We start from the raw sequence: 12,644 nt of genomic DNA, 5'->3' as shown, positions 1-12,644 counted from the left end.
AATCCATAGCTGTTTTGCTTTTTAGGCTAACTACAACTTAATCAAGTTTGTTATTTAACTAGGTCATTAAGTGTTCATCATTTCTTTCTATCCTATCTATTCAAACTAACTTGATTAAGAGAAAGATAAAATTAGGGTGAACTTGGATAAGTTTTTAAAAAGTAAAATTTTGTAAGACAACCAATTCACCTCCCTCTTGGTTGCCCAACTGGGATTTCATTGTCGGAAATCTAAGTAAGAGATATGGTTACATGAGGGGACGGTTTTACGCACCCCTCATGTTTGGGAAAACTCAGTCTCTTGATTGGAATTGGTGGATGTGGGAAAACTCAGTCTCTTATTCCTGAGTTGGGTTTTGAACAGAAAGAAAGAAAATAATTGTAAGGAAAGTGGTTTTCTTTTCTTAATTGTAAGAGAAATAGGATTTGATTTATATGACCTGTGGCAAATGGATCCCCAAATCTTATAGCTATCGTCCAAAAAATGTGAATGTAAATGACATAATTTAAATGACAGCAATTAAATGAAAGGAAGTAAATGACTAAAGGTAAATGAAAAAGAGGTCAGTTTCCTCTGTTTGTCTAACACAGAATGTTTTGATTGAGAGAGGAACAAAATTTGTGCTATAGGTTTGCGGCCAGAAGATACCCAAATCCTATAGCTATCTTTCTTTTATTTTATTTATTGAATATAAATGGTATAAAGTAAAGACAATTCTCTAATTTGGGCTTTTAGCTACAGCAATAACCAAACGTTGAGGGGTTTACCAAATGGCTTGCGCCTACATCCAGACTCCTAGCCTTCATGGTTATCCTTAATCTAATTGATTACTTAGGGTAAAGAATCGAATTTAAAGAAAAGGTCTTTACTTTAAGGCTTATACAAACAATTCAATTCAACTCAACTAAGTCTTGTCCCAAACTAGTTGGGGTCGGCTAATGAATCCTTTAGAAAATTTTCATGAAGAAGGTGAAGAAGGTGAAAGGATGTAAGCCCAAGGGTACATCCCACACATGTTTTGATGATCAACAAACCCAAATTGATGGTGGTTAGCTAATGGCTTCTCTAGTGTTGTGATTTACATTGGTTTCATTCATGTCAACACTTGAAGATAAAAGATCAAGGGCAAGTCTTGCAGAAAGTCAAGTCTTGGTGGTCATCCTTCAAGCCGTATGGTCTATCGAAGAATCAAGGGAACCACAAGCACGGGAACAAGTTTGAAGACTATCTCAAGACAAGGAACAGATCATGTAAGCGATCAAGAAGATTGAAGCAAGAGAAGAGTCAAGGTTTATTTACTTTAGAATGGATTGGAGTCATCATGGCATTTAGTGTTTGCATGTTTTGCTGTTTTCAAAATTCATTGAAACCTATCTTTACAACTCATAAAAGATATTTGAAAACACATGTTTAAAGCCCAAAGACCATGGTCAAAGTCCCTTGAACCTAAACTTTAAAATCAAGTTTTCAAAGCAGGGCCGGTCGACTAGGATAGGCCTGGCGACCTCAGGATGATGCCTGGAATTCCATGATCAACCGAACTTAGGTGGGCCGGTCGACCGAGGTGATACGGTCGACCGGGGATGGAGTTTCTAAAAGTTAAGAAACCATCCAGGAAGGTCTTGGTGGGCGACCGAGATGACCTGGTGGACCGCGGAATGTTTTTGAGCAAATTTATTTTTCAAATAGATTGCCCTTGGCGAGTGACCGCGGGTACCCCGGTCGACCACGCTAAGTTTTTGAGCCAATTTTTATCAGACAGATTGCCCTCAGCAGGCGACCGCGGCCACCCCAGTCGACCGCGGCGGTTCAAATTTTCAAAATAAAAAAGAGCGCCCGATAAGGGCGGGCAACCGCCGTACCTCGGTCGACCGCCCTGGTCTGGCAAAAGAGCCGTTGGGGCCTACGCAGTTTACTTTTTCTTGACTCAAAAATTATCAAAATACCCCCAAACGATCATAAATGTGTTAGGGCTATTTAAACACCATTAAAGACCTTCATTCCAACCTTTTGAGACATTATCTTTGAAATCCTAGAGCTTTAATCTTTCAAAATCAAAAGGAATCTTCTTCTACCTCTTTTGCATTTACTTTTGCATTTACATTTGCATTCATTACTTGTCAAGAGGATCTCCATAAGCATTTAGTTTCAATCATTGGGAGAATATTGTGAGCTTGAGAGTTGCATATGCCTTAAAGAGGCTTGAGAGCTTTTATTTCTTTTCCTTCTTTCATTTGAAGTTGCAAAGAAGAGTTACTTTCTTCAAGGCGGTGTGCAACGAAGAAGAACGTCCTCGGAGGCGAATTGCACAACAAGGGCTTGTCCCCTTGTGGAGGTGGTATTTGTTTGTAACGCTTGGTGAGGCGGCGTTGAGGAGTCTCACAATAGTGGAGAAATTTCCAAGGAAAGACCAAGTACTTGGGGAGTGGAGTAGTTCAAGTTGTGACCGAACCACTATAAATTGTTGTGTAGTCTCCTTGTACCTTCACCCTTCTCTTTTGATGTGATTGGTATTCTCTTTCCTTTTTCTATTTGATTATAATTTGAACAAGGGTTAGAACTAACTAGGTTAATCACACATACTCTTGTAGTTTAGGAAGAAAATTTTTAAAACACCCAATTTACCTCCTCTTGTGCGTTGCCCTTTGGGATTTCACTTGGTATCAGAGGTAAATGCTCTTATAGAGATATTTGATCCAAAAATCTACAAGAGAAAGATCCATGGCAACAAATAGCCCCTTCTCATCCAATCCCTTTCCGGTAGCCCCTTCCGGCTATGCCAAAAGTCAAGCTTCATATAGATCTCCGTATTTCAACGGTTTAAATTATGGATATTGAAAAATAAGAATGGCATTTTATCTAAAATCCATAGAATTTGAAATGTGGGAGCTCATTGAAGAAGGGTATATAGAACCTACCATGGAAAGGAAGACTTGGAGTGCCACGGATAAGAAGAAGGCCACATTGGATGCTAAGGGAGTGACACAACTATTTTGTGCATTATCTCCCGAAGAATTCAATAGGGTCTCAAATTGTAAGACGGCAAAGGAAATTTGGACCACCCTTAAGACAACAAAGGAAATTTGGACCACCCTTGAGACAACCCATGAAGGGACAACTCAAGTCAAAAAATCTAAAGTAAATATGTTAATTAGTGATTTTGAGGCATTTGAAATGCATGAAGGAGAGTCTATCTCCGACATGTTCACAAGGTTTACTAATATTTTTAATGAGTTGAATGCCTTAGGAAAAACATATACAAATTATGAGTTGGTTCAAAGACTCCTTAGATGTTTTTTGGACTCATGGGATCCAATGATAACGGCAATTGAACAATCGAAGGATTTTGGATACCCTACAACTTGATGACCTCATGGGAAACCTCATCACTCATGAGATGAAGATGAAGAAGAGGGAAAGTAAAAGAAAAATGAAGAAGGAAGAAACAAAGAAGAAAGATGTAGCCTTCAAGGCTAAGGTGGATAGTGAAGAAGATGACAGTGATAGAGAGTTAAGCATTGAAAACTTAACCTCGAAAACGGCTCTCCTCTCTAAAAGGATTAGTAGATTTGGGAGATTTAACTGAAAGAATAGAAGTTCAAGAAGGAGAAAATCCCCAAAGAGAGATAAGGATAGAAGAAGAAGAAATAAAGATGATGATCCGGTCCCGTGTTACGAATGCGGCAAAGGACACATCCGTCCCAAGTGTCCTTTGCTTAAGAAGGAATCGGATAGAAGAAGAGGAAAAGACGATAAGAATAAGAAGAGCTTCAGTGCCAATTGGGATGGCTTGAGTGACTCATCAGAGAGCAACTCAAGTGGAGATGAAAAGTCCAACTTTGTATGCTACATGGCAAGTAATTCCCTCCAAGCTCAATGTAAGTCAAATTTTAGACTCTTTTATTCAAGATAGTGATAGTGGTAGTGGTAGTGAAAATGATAGTGATAATGAGGACCCTACCATAGAAGAATTAATTGAAACATGTCAAGAAGTTAAGGAAGCTTTACTTCTTGAAGTTTTTAAAAGTCAAAAACTAAAGAAGTCTCTTGAAAAGATGACCAAGGACTTTGGGAATTTGAAGAGTGAACTTGATGAAAAATCTTCCTTAAATGATAAACTTGTTAATGGAAAACACTCTATTAAGTGGGAAATTTGATAATCTTAGTTGTAAATTCACTCACTTAAAAGAGGAAAATGAAAAACTTTGTATTGACATTGAAAAACTATGTATGAGAACAAAAGTTTAAAAATTGATTATGATAACCTTGTTCTCAAGCATTCATGTGGATAGAACAAACTTGATGAGATCTTAGAAAGCAAGATTTTTATTGGGAAACGTGGTCTTGGTTATCAAGATTCTCAAAAGAAGGTTGCTCACAAGACCAAGTTTGTTAAGTCCAAAACTTTATACACTAGTTTTAGACCATTTTCTCCTACATGTCATTATTGCAGATTACTTGGACATTTTAACTATGCATGTAGATTTAGAAGATCCTCTCATCTTGAATCTCATTTTAGTAGGGGTGTTTGAGCTCAAGATCCACAACAAGCAAGTGGTATTTGGATAGCGGATGCTCCAGGCACATTACGGGAGACCCCACAAATTTCTCTAGCATTGTCATGGGAGACAAATGACATGTCACATTTGGAGACAATGACAAAGGGAAGATCGTCGGGGAAGGTACTATTAATTTAAAGGCCTTAGTATTAGAAATATTTTTCTTGTTGAAGGTCTACATTTAAATTTGCTTAGTATAAGCCAACTATGCGATGTTGGTTGTGAGTTTTATTTGAAAACAACAAATGCATAGTTAAGAAAGAAAATAAAAGTGAAATACAAGGTGACAACCCAAGAGGGGGGTGAATTGGCTAATTAAAAATTTTGGGCTTAATTAAGTGGATTATTAAAATCAATTTACCAATTAAGCCTTAACAAGTCTAACCCTTTATCAATCAATAAATATAATGTAGGATAGGGATTAGATATTACTTTATGCTCATATACTCTAACCCTTGTTCAATGAAACATATACAAAAGTAAAGGGTAGAGATTACCAAACACCAAAGTGCAAAGAGAAGGAGAAGAGAAAGCATCCACAAGGCACAAGTTTTATAGTGGTTCGGTCACAACTTGACCTACTCCACTCTTCCAAGTTTTCCTCCTTTGGATCTCCACTAAACCAATAAGATTCTTCAACGGGCGAATCTCAAAGCCGTACACCAACTCCTTCTTCAAAGGGATCACACTCTTTTCGCACGAAGCCTTGCGAGGGCACACTCCCTCTTACAATGATTCACCTTTCTTAACGGGCCGAATCGGAGATCCTCAAATACAAATGAAGAAATAAAAGAAAAGAACTCTCAATGCCTCTAGATTAGGCGGATTACAACTTCAAAAGCTCACAAACACACCAAGGAAGATAAAATGTAAAGCCTATGGAGTACATCTTGATAGAATGTAAAAATACAAGTTCAAAGAGGTTTTAACCTTTCATGTAAAAGTTTAGATTCAAGAAGATGGGTATTGATCTTCCAAAAGTTGTTTTGAAAGGTTTAGATAGTGTATATATAGCCCACAAGGAAATATGACTGTTTGGGGGTAAAACTGTAAATTACAGGGTTGAAAAAGTCAACATGCGAAAGCCCCAACAGCTATATTTCCAGGACGCGGCAGTCGACCGAGGCATAGCGGTCGCCCGCCCTTATCGGGCTCTCAATTTGAATTTTAAATTTCATACCAGCGCGGACGACCGGCCTTAGGGCGGTCGCCTGGCGAGGGCTACCTGTTTGAAATAAATTTGTGGCTCAAAACACTATCGCGGTCGACCGGACCTATGGTGGTCGACCTCCAAGTCCAACCTGAACGTTTTTTGGATTTCTAGAAAACATATCTACAGTTGCCCGGCTTACCCAGGTCGACCGGCCCGATAAATTTCGAGACGCCCTGGAATTCCAGGTAGCATCCAGCGGTCGCCCGGCATAGCCCGGTCTACCGGCCCTGAGTAAAATTCTATTTTTAACTTTAAAATCCAGGGGCTTTGGGCTTTGGTCTTGGGCTTAAGTCCTAGATTTTCAAACACATTTTTGGGTGTGTGTAAGGTTTTTAAAGATGTAAACACTTAGGTATAAAAACCATTTTGAAAACCTTTTGAATGTGCATTTAAACATAAAATCTAGAGGACTCCAAATACATTCTAAAAATAAGAACCTTGAGCCTTCTTGGAATGTCTTTGCTCTTTGCATTTCCTTGGACTTCTTCAGCTTGAATGAACATCTTGAACTTTGTCTTGGCTCCTGTGACTTGTTATCCAATCTTCAATGCATGTTGAGGTACATGAGGTGTCACTATGGCATGTTCAACTCCAAGCTCCTTCTTGACACTTGTTGGGGAACTTGTGGGATCTTCATGTTGAGCTCCTTGACTTGATCATCTCCAAATAGTGATGACTCCAATGTAGGTACAAGCTCTTTGTTCCTTGCTTTCTTGATCCACAAGCTAAGTGTTGAGTTGAGTTGTGTAATGGCGATTATGACATGAAATTCCTGTATATGACACAATACCTCAAGGCAACACATTAGTCCATAAAAGCTAATCAATTTAGTTTGCTAAAAAAAGAAGGTAAGGTGAATGATTACCCCATGGGAACCGTTGGGCTTACATTCTCCCCCTTTTTTATGATGGCAAACAAATTGATTAGGGAGGTAGGAGATATTGACCAAATAGAAGAATGAGCATGATATGATATACACAATAGAGCATAGCTCCCCCTCACTATATACATAGATATAATTAATGACTGTAAAACATATGGTGCATATACAATTAGACTACCTAATCAATTTCCAAAATTCTCCCCCTTTTGGCAACAGCAAAAAGGCAGGGATAAACAAGTGAAAGTACAAGTGGGGTGTCAGGATGAATAATATCTTGCCTAAGCTATGTGCCTTGTATATGATATATCATTCAAGCTCTAGGAATGCTTATCAAAGAGAAAGCAACAGTGAAATGCATGATAAGTCCCTTTTTTTTATCAAATGATTAAGCACAAGAATAGGGGCAGTAAACCATATGAGCACATCGTAATGGTCTATATAAACATGAATATATAACTATTTAGCTATCCCCCTATGAATTTGTCATTGGCTCTAGGTGAAACCTATGTTGTAGGGCTTGACAGAGAGAATGATTTGAATACTTGGGCTTCATTTGTAACTTTTTGAAGCAGATAAGTATCTACCTGAGCAAAGATATGCTCAGATCTATGACCTAACCTTTCAAGTTCACAAGTTGCATTATGTAGGAGTTTTCTTGTCATAGGGCAGACAAGTCTCTTCCTGAGCATGAACATGCTCAGAACTATAAAATAACTTTTGAGTTTAAGTTGTTTGGCCTTGGATAGTTAAACATTTGCAAGTGAAGGCTCGCCCTGACTATGTGCATCAAATCTAAATGTAAAAGTTCTAAGCACATAGGGCCTTGATTTTAATTACTTTAACCATTCCACATTTGCTCCATTCAAGAGGTATCACAATTTGAACATGAATTGATGAATATTAGACAAAATATGATGACCTTGAGATGAATTCAGTCTAATAAACACATGGATACCAAAATAATGAACAACAAGGGAATACACATCCATGGCATCCAAAAGATCATGTATATATATAGGAACCATAAAACTCTATATACATGAGCCAATAGATGGAAGAGACACACCATCTTCACATCATGTCAAACAAACATCAGAGGTATATGAATGGATGTGAGGAACAAGAACTCATCATCACAACAATAGATACAAATATAAACTCTGAGATATGAATCAAAATAAATCATAAAGCATAAAGCCCCTATGGGTACCATCCATACATCCATAAACAAAATATCAAGCCCACACTAGGCGTACAACCACAATATCCACAAGCCCATCTAGGGCAACATCCACAATAGTCATAAAAGCCCATACTGGGTATGTAAATACTAAAATAAAAGCCCACATCGAGCATAACCATCATCCATGAGAGAATAATAACATAGTCCAAAAGCCCAAACTGGGCAAGAGAAAGCTAAACAAAACATGATAATCAGCAGGAAGATGTGATCATCTGTGTCTGTTGCAAGGAAGGTGCTGTCTATCGATCAGTCCTGAGGTGGAGGCCGGTGCTCCACACGAGGTGGAGTCCTGGAGGTGTAGTATCTGGTGGCCTGACTCCTCTGATAAGCTTGCATCATCTCCCTATGCTGCCTCGCCATAAGCTCCATAAGTCTCTCATGATCAGAGGCTCTCTGGCTCTTGGCAGTCGTAACGGCAGTAGAGAGGGAATCAAACCCAATCGTGAGAGTGTCCATCCCAGATTTCAATGATACGATATCTCTGGTAAGAATTTCATATGAACCAATGGTAGGAGGCTGACGCTGCTGAGCCTGTGCCTGCTCATGTGCTCTACTCTGCTCCTGCATTAGGGCCACTCATTCAGCTTCATCCACAGCCTCTTCTATGTCATCCTGTGTGACCCCACTAGGAGCACCTCCACCGGGTATAGGGATTTTCATAAGAGAAAGGGTGGTATGGTTGAGTACAGGATCAGGATTCTCTGAGAATGCCTTGTCTATATTGGTCTTATTATTTCTCAGGAGCTTAGTAATTTGCATCCTATAAGGTAGGCCACCCTGTCCTCTCTTGACTGCCTCATCCATATAACCCAACATGATGAAGCCTAAATTTAATTGGATCTTTTTCATAATGCAATTGATTATGAGGGCTTCAAAGGGTTTCGCTGCATCAAAATTTCTTGCTTTAGGGGTGATGTTGTATGCCACAATTTTATGAATCACCCTAGCTGCATCATTCATTTTACTAGCCTGGATGTTTAACTTATCCTTTGGAGGCAGAACTCCTAATGTCCCATATACCTCTTCTCTTAGAAAGTGATTTTCTATTTCATCTTTCCTCCAAAAGAAAATCCTTCTCCCTGCATTAGGTATATCAAGTCAAGTATAGAAATTCTTCAAATTTAACCCAAATTTGTCTCCTTGAAGATGGGTATTCATTACTATTCTTTCATAGGAGATTTTCAAATTGGCATAAAATATCTAATTATCGCAGGATAGACTGGAGCGCTATAGATGAGAAAGAAGGACCAACCTTGGAATTCAAAAAGTGATAGAAGATCAAATTTGTCAAAATCTTGGAAAATCACTTTTCGTCCGGTGATGACTCCTCGTTGTTGAAAAATAGTGAATCGATCGATAGCCTTCTTGTCAAAGAAGTGTTCGGTGGGGAACACTTCTTCTTCCGGTTTGGTTCTCACTCGCTTGCCCTTTTGTGCGATAGATTTTCTTGAAGACGACATTCTAGAGTTAGGGTTTCGAGAGGAATTGGAAAATCAAGGAGAAAATAAAAGGGATTTGAAGAAGGATGAAGAGGGCGAATAAAGAAGATGAAACACAGAGGAAAAACACGAAATATATGGGAGAAATGGTAAGAGAGAAGGAGAAAATGAACAATGGATGATTTAATAGAGGAAATGAAGAAAAAGAGAATGAGAAAAGAGAGATTAAGGGGAGAAGATGAAGAGTCTTACTCAAAACACCTTAATCTTGAAGATCTTCAACCGAAAATGGCTTGGGACAAAGAGGGAAGAAAATCCTTTGAGAGAAAGAAACGGCGGAAGTGAAAAAATCGATTCGCGGACGCCTTTAAAACACAGTTTTTTATCGTCGCGATCGACCGAGCTATTGCGGTCGCCCTCCGCAACCCGCCTGTCCCTTTTTATTTTTCATTTTGCGACCATCCGCGGTCGCCCGCCACAACTAACCAGTTTCTTTTTATTTTTGTCCAGGTTGCCTTCCGCGGTCACCCTCCGAGGCTCGGTCGACCGCCACACCCCAATTATCAATTTCTTGATATTTTTCAAGGGATTTTATGGACAAATCGATTTTCTCCTATTTTTTCGCATTTATGGGATTCTAATGAACATGTAAACTCGATCCCTAGGCTATGTGAGGACATCTAAGAATTCATTTCTATTTTTCTAACATTTAAGCTCAAGAAAGTGAATGGACATATGTTTTCAATGAAGTTCTTTGTGTATGTGTTTTTGATGAATTTTGCTAGATACAAAATGTGACACTTGTTAGATCTATGTCTAGCAATATTTGATATGTTAGCTCATCTAATTATGGATGCTAAGTGCATATGTATGTGTGTTTTTGCACTTAGACGGATTTTTCTAAAAGATTTTTAAAATAGCAGAACATATAGTCTAAAGAGGTAATTTCTAGTTTTCTTCATAGACTATAAGTGATATATATGATGTGATCATAAAGCTCAATAAGCAAGGATACATTCTATTAAAACCATGACTAATGATATGTATCTATGCTTAATTATGAAATGATATATCATTAAGGCACAAGAGATCTACATACATTGAATGCAACATTGAAATAGTATCTAGAGAGAATTCATATGATATAGCAATTAAAGCACAACCCCATATATTAATAATTTCAAACAGTGAATTGAGTGGGGGATTTTGGAACCCAAATCACTTTGGTTCCAACCAAGTTTGTGTGTGGAAGTGAATCTCTTCTTATCCTCACAAATTTGTTTGACTTCACAAATCTAAGCGTACACCTAGATTTGTGATGCCCTAAGCTACCACAATATAAATAAGAATAAGCAAGGGTAGATGAAGAGCAACTAGAACCACAAGAATACATATGTGAACATATATGTTTGTCTTTATCCTGTTGTAATCTTTGGTTCTTTATAGAGAGTTCTTTATTCACTAATTTTATCTCATTCAATTGAGTTTCAAAACAATTTGTTTGTTGAGAGAAATTAGCTTTTAATTTTTCTTCATTTTCACATACAAGTGTGTATTTTTCATTTAAATCATTGTTTGTATTTTCAAGGCTTTCATTTTTTTTCCAAGAGTAATGCACTTTTTAATTAAGTCATCATTTTTGTTTATCAAAATTTTGCTTAAATGACTTAGTTTTTCATTTCTTTCCAAGCATTCATCAACTTCCGATTTCAAATTTTCAATTTCTTTTTCCAAATCAAAAATTGAATGTTTGAAAGAATTTTTCTATGCAAAAGATTTTTGTAGTCTCTTTTTATTCAAAAACAATATTTTTATCATTTGAAGAGAGACTACTATTTTTCTCATAAAAATTTTCATGATTAGTCTAAATATCTTTTGCATTTGTACATGATGAAATTTTCTCGAAAGCATTAGGACATAGCCCACAACATATTATAATTATAGCTTTTGAATTTAATAAAAATAATTTCGCATCATTTTTTGTGCATTTTCTTGGAATAGAAAATCCCCTTTCAGTGACATCTAAGATATCAATGTCTATGGATTTGAGATAGGCAAGCATCTTTACTTTCCAAGCTCTATAATTTTATCCATCAAAAAATGGAGGAATTATAGTGGATTGGCCTAACTCAAAATCCATTTGGATTGTCACAGATCTTTATCTCTTGTAGATCTGGAAATTGAAAATCTCTTTAAAGCCAATGCTTTGATACCGAATGAGATATAAGGTGACAACCCAAGAGCGGGGGTGAAATAGCTAATTAAAATTTTGGGGCTTAATTTAGTGGACTATTAAAATCAATTTACCAACTAAGCCTTAACAAGTCTAACCCTTTATCAATCAATAAATATAATGTAAGATAGGGATTAGATATTACTTTATGCTTATATACTCTAACCCTTGTTCAATGAAACATATACAAAAGTAAAGGGTAGAGATTACCAAACACCAAAGTGCAAAGAGAAGGAGAAGAGAAAGCATCCACAAGGCACAAGTTTTATAGTGGTTCAGTCACAACTTGACCTAATCCACTCTTCCAAGTTTTCCTCCTTGGGATCTCCACTAAACCAATAAGATTCTTCAACGGGCAAATTTCAAAGCCGCACACCAACTCCTTCTTCAAAGGGATCACACACTTTTCGCACGAAGCCTTGTGAGGGCACACTCCGTCTTACAATGATTCACCTTTCTTAACGGGCCGAATCGGAGACCCTCAAATACAAATGAAGAAATAAAAGAAAAGAACTCTCAATGTCTCTAGATTAGGCGGATTACAACTTTGAAAGCTCACAAATACTCAAAGGAAGATAAAATGTAAAGCCTATGGAGTACCTCTTGATATAATGTAAAAATCCAAGTTCAAAGAGGTTTTAACCTTTCATAGAAAAGTTTAGATTCAAGAATATGGGATTTGATCTTCCAAAAGGTTGTTTAAAAGGTTTAGATAGTGTATATATAGCCCACAAGGAAATATGACCATTTGGGGGTAAAGCTGTAAATTACAAGGTTGAAAAAGTCAACCTGCGAAAGCCCCAACCGATCTACCAAACGCTTTGGATTCGGGTATGGGCCCACATTATTTGGATGATCCAAAGCGTTCATTTGATGGGTCCTGACATAGATAGGGTGTGCCCAAAAAGTCAGCTCCATCGGATCATCCTAACCCTTCAATCTATGGACGAACCTTCAGCCGAGGGGGCAAACCTTAAACAAATTGAAACTACAGGGGTGTATTTGTCACTTTTTAAACTATAAGGGTGGAAGTGGATGTGTCAGAAACTAGAGGGGGTTGTCACACCTACATTT

The sequence above is a fragment of the Tasmannia lanceolata genome, unplaced genomic scaffold (assembly GCF_043159265.1).
Source record: "Tasmannia lanceolata isolate RefF3 unplaced genomic scaffold, GAP_Taslan_0.1 ptg000037l, whole genome shotgun sequence".
Lineage (NCBI taxonomy): Eukaryota > Viridiplantae > Streptophyta > Magnoliopsida > Canellales > Winteraceae > Tasmannia > Tasmannia lanceolata.
This window is presented reverse-complemented; position numbering follows the sequence as displayed.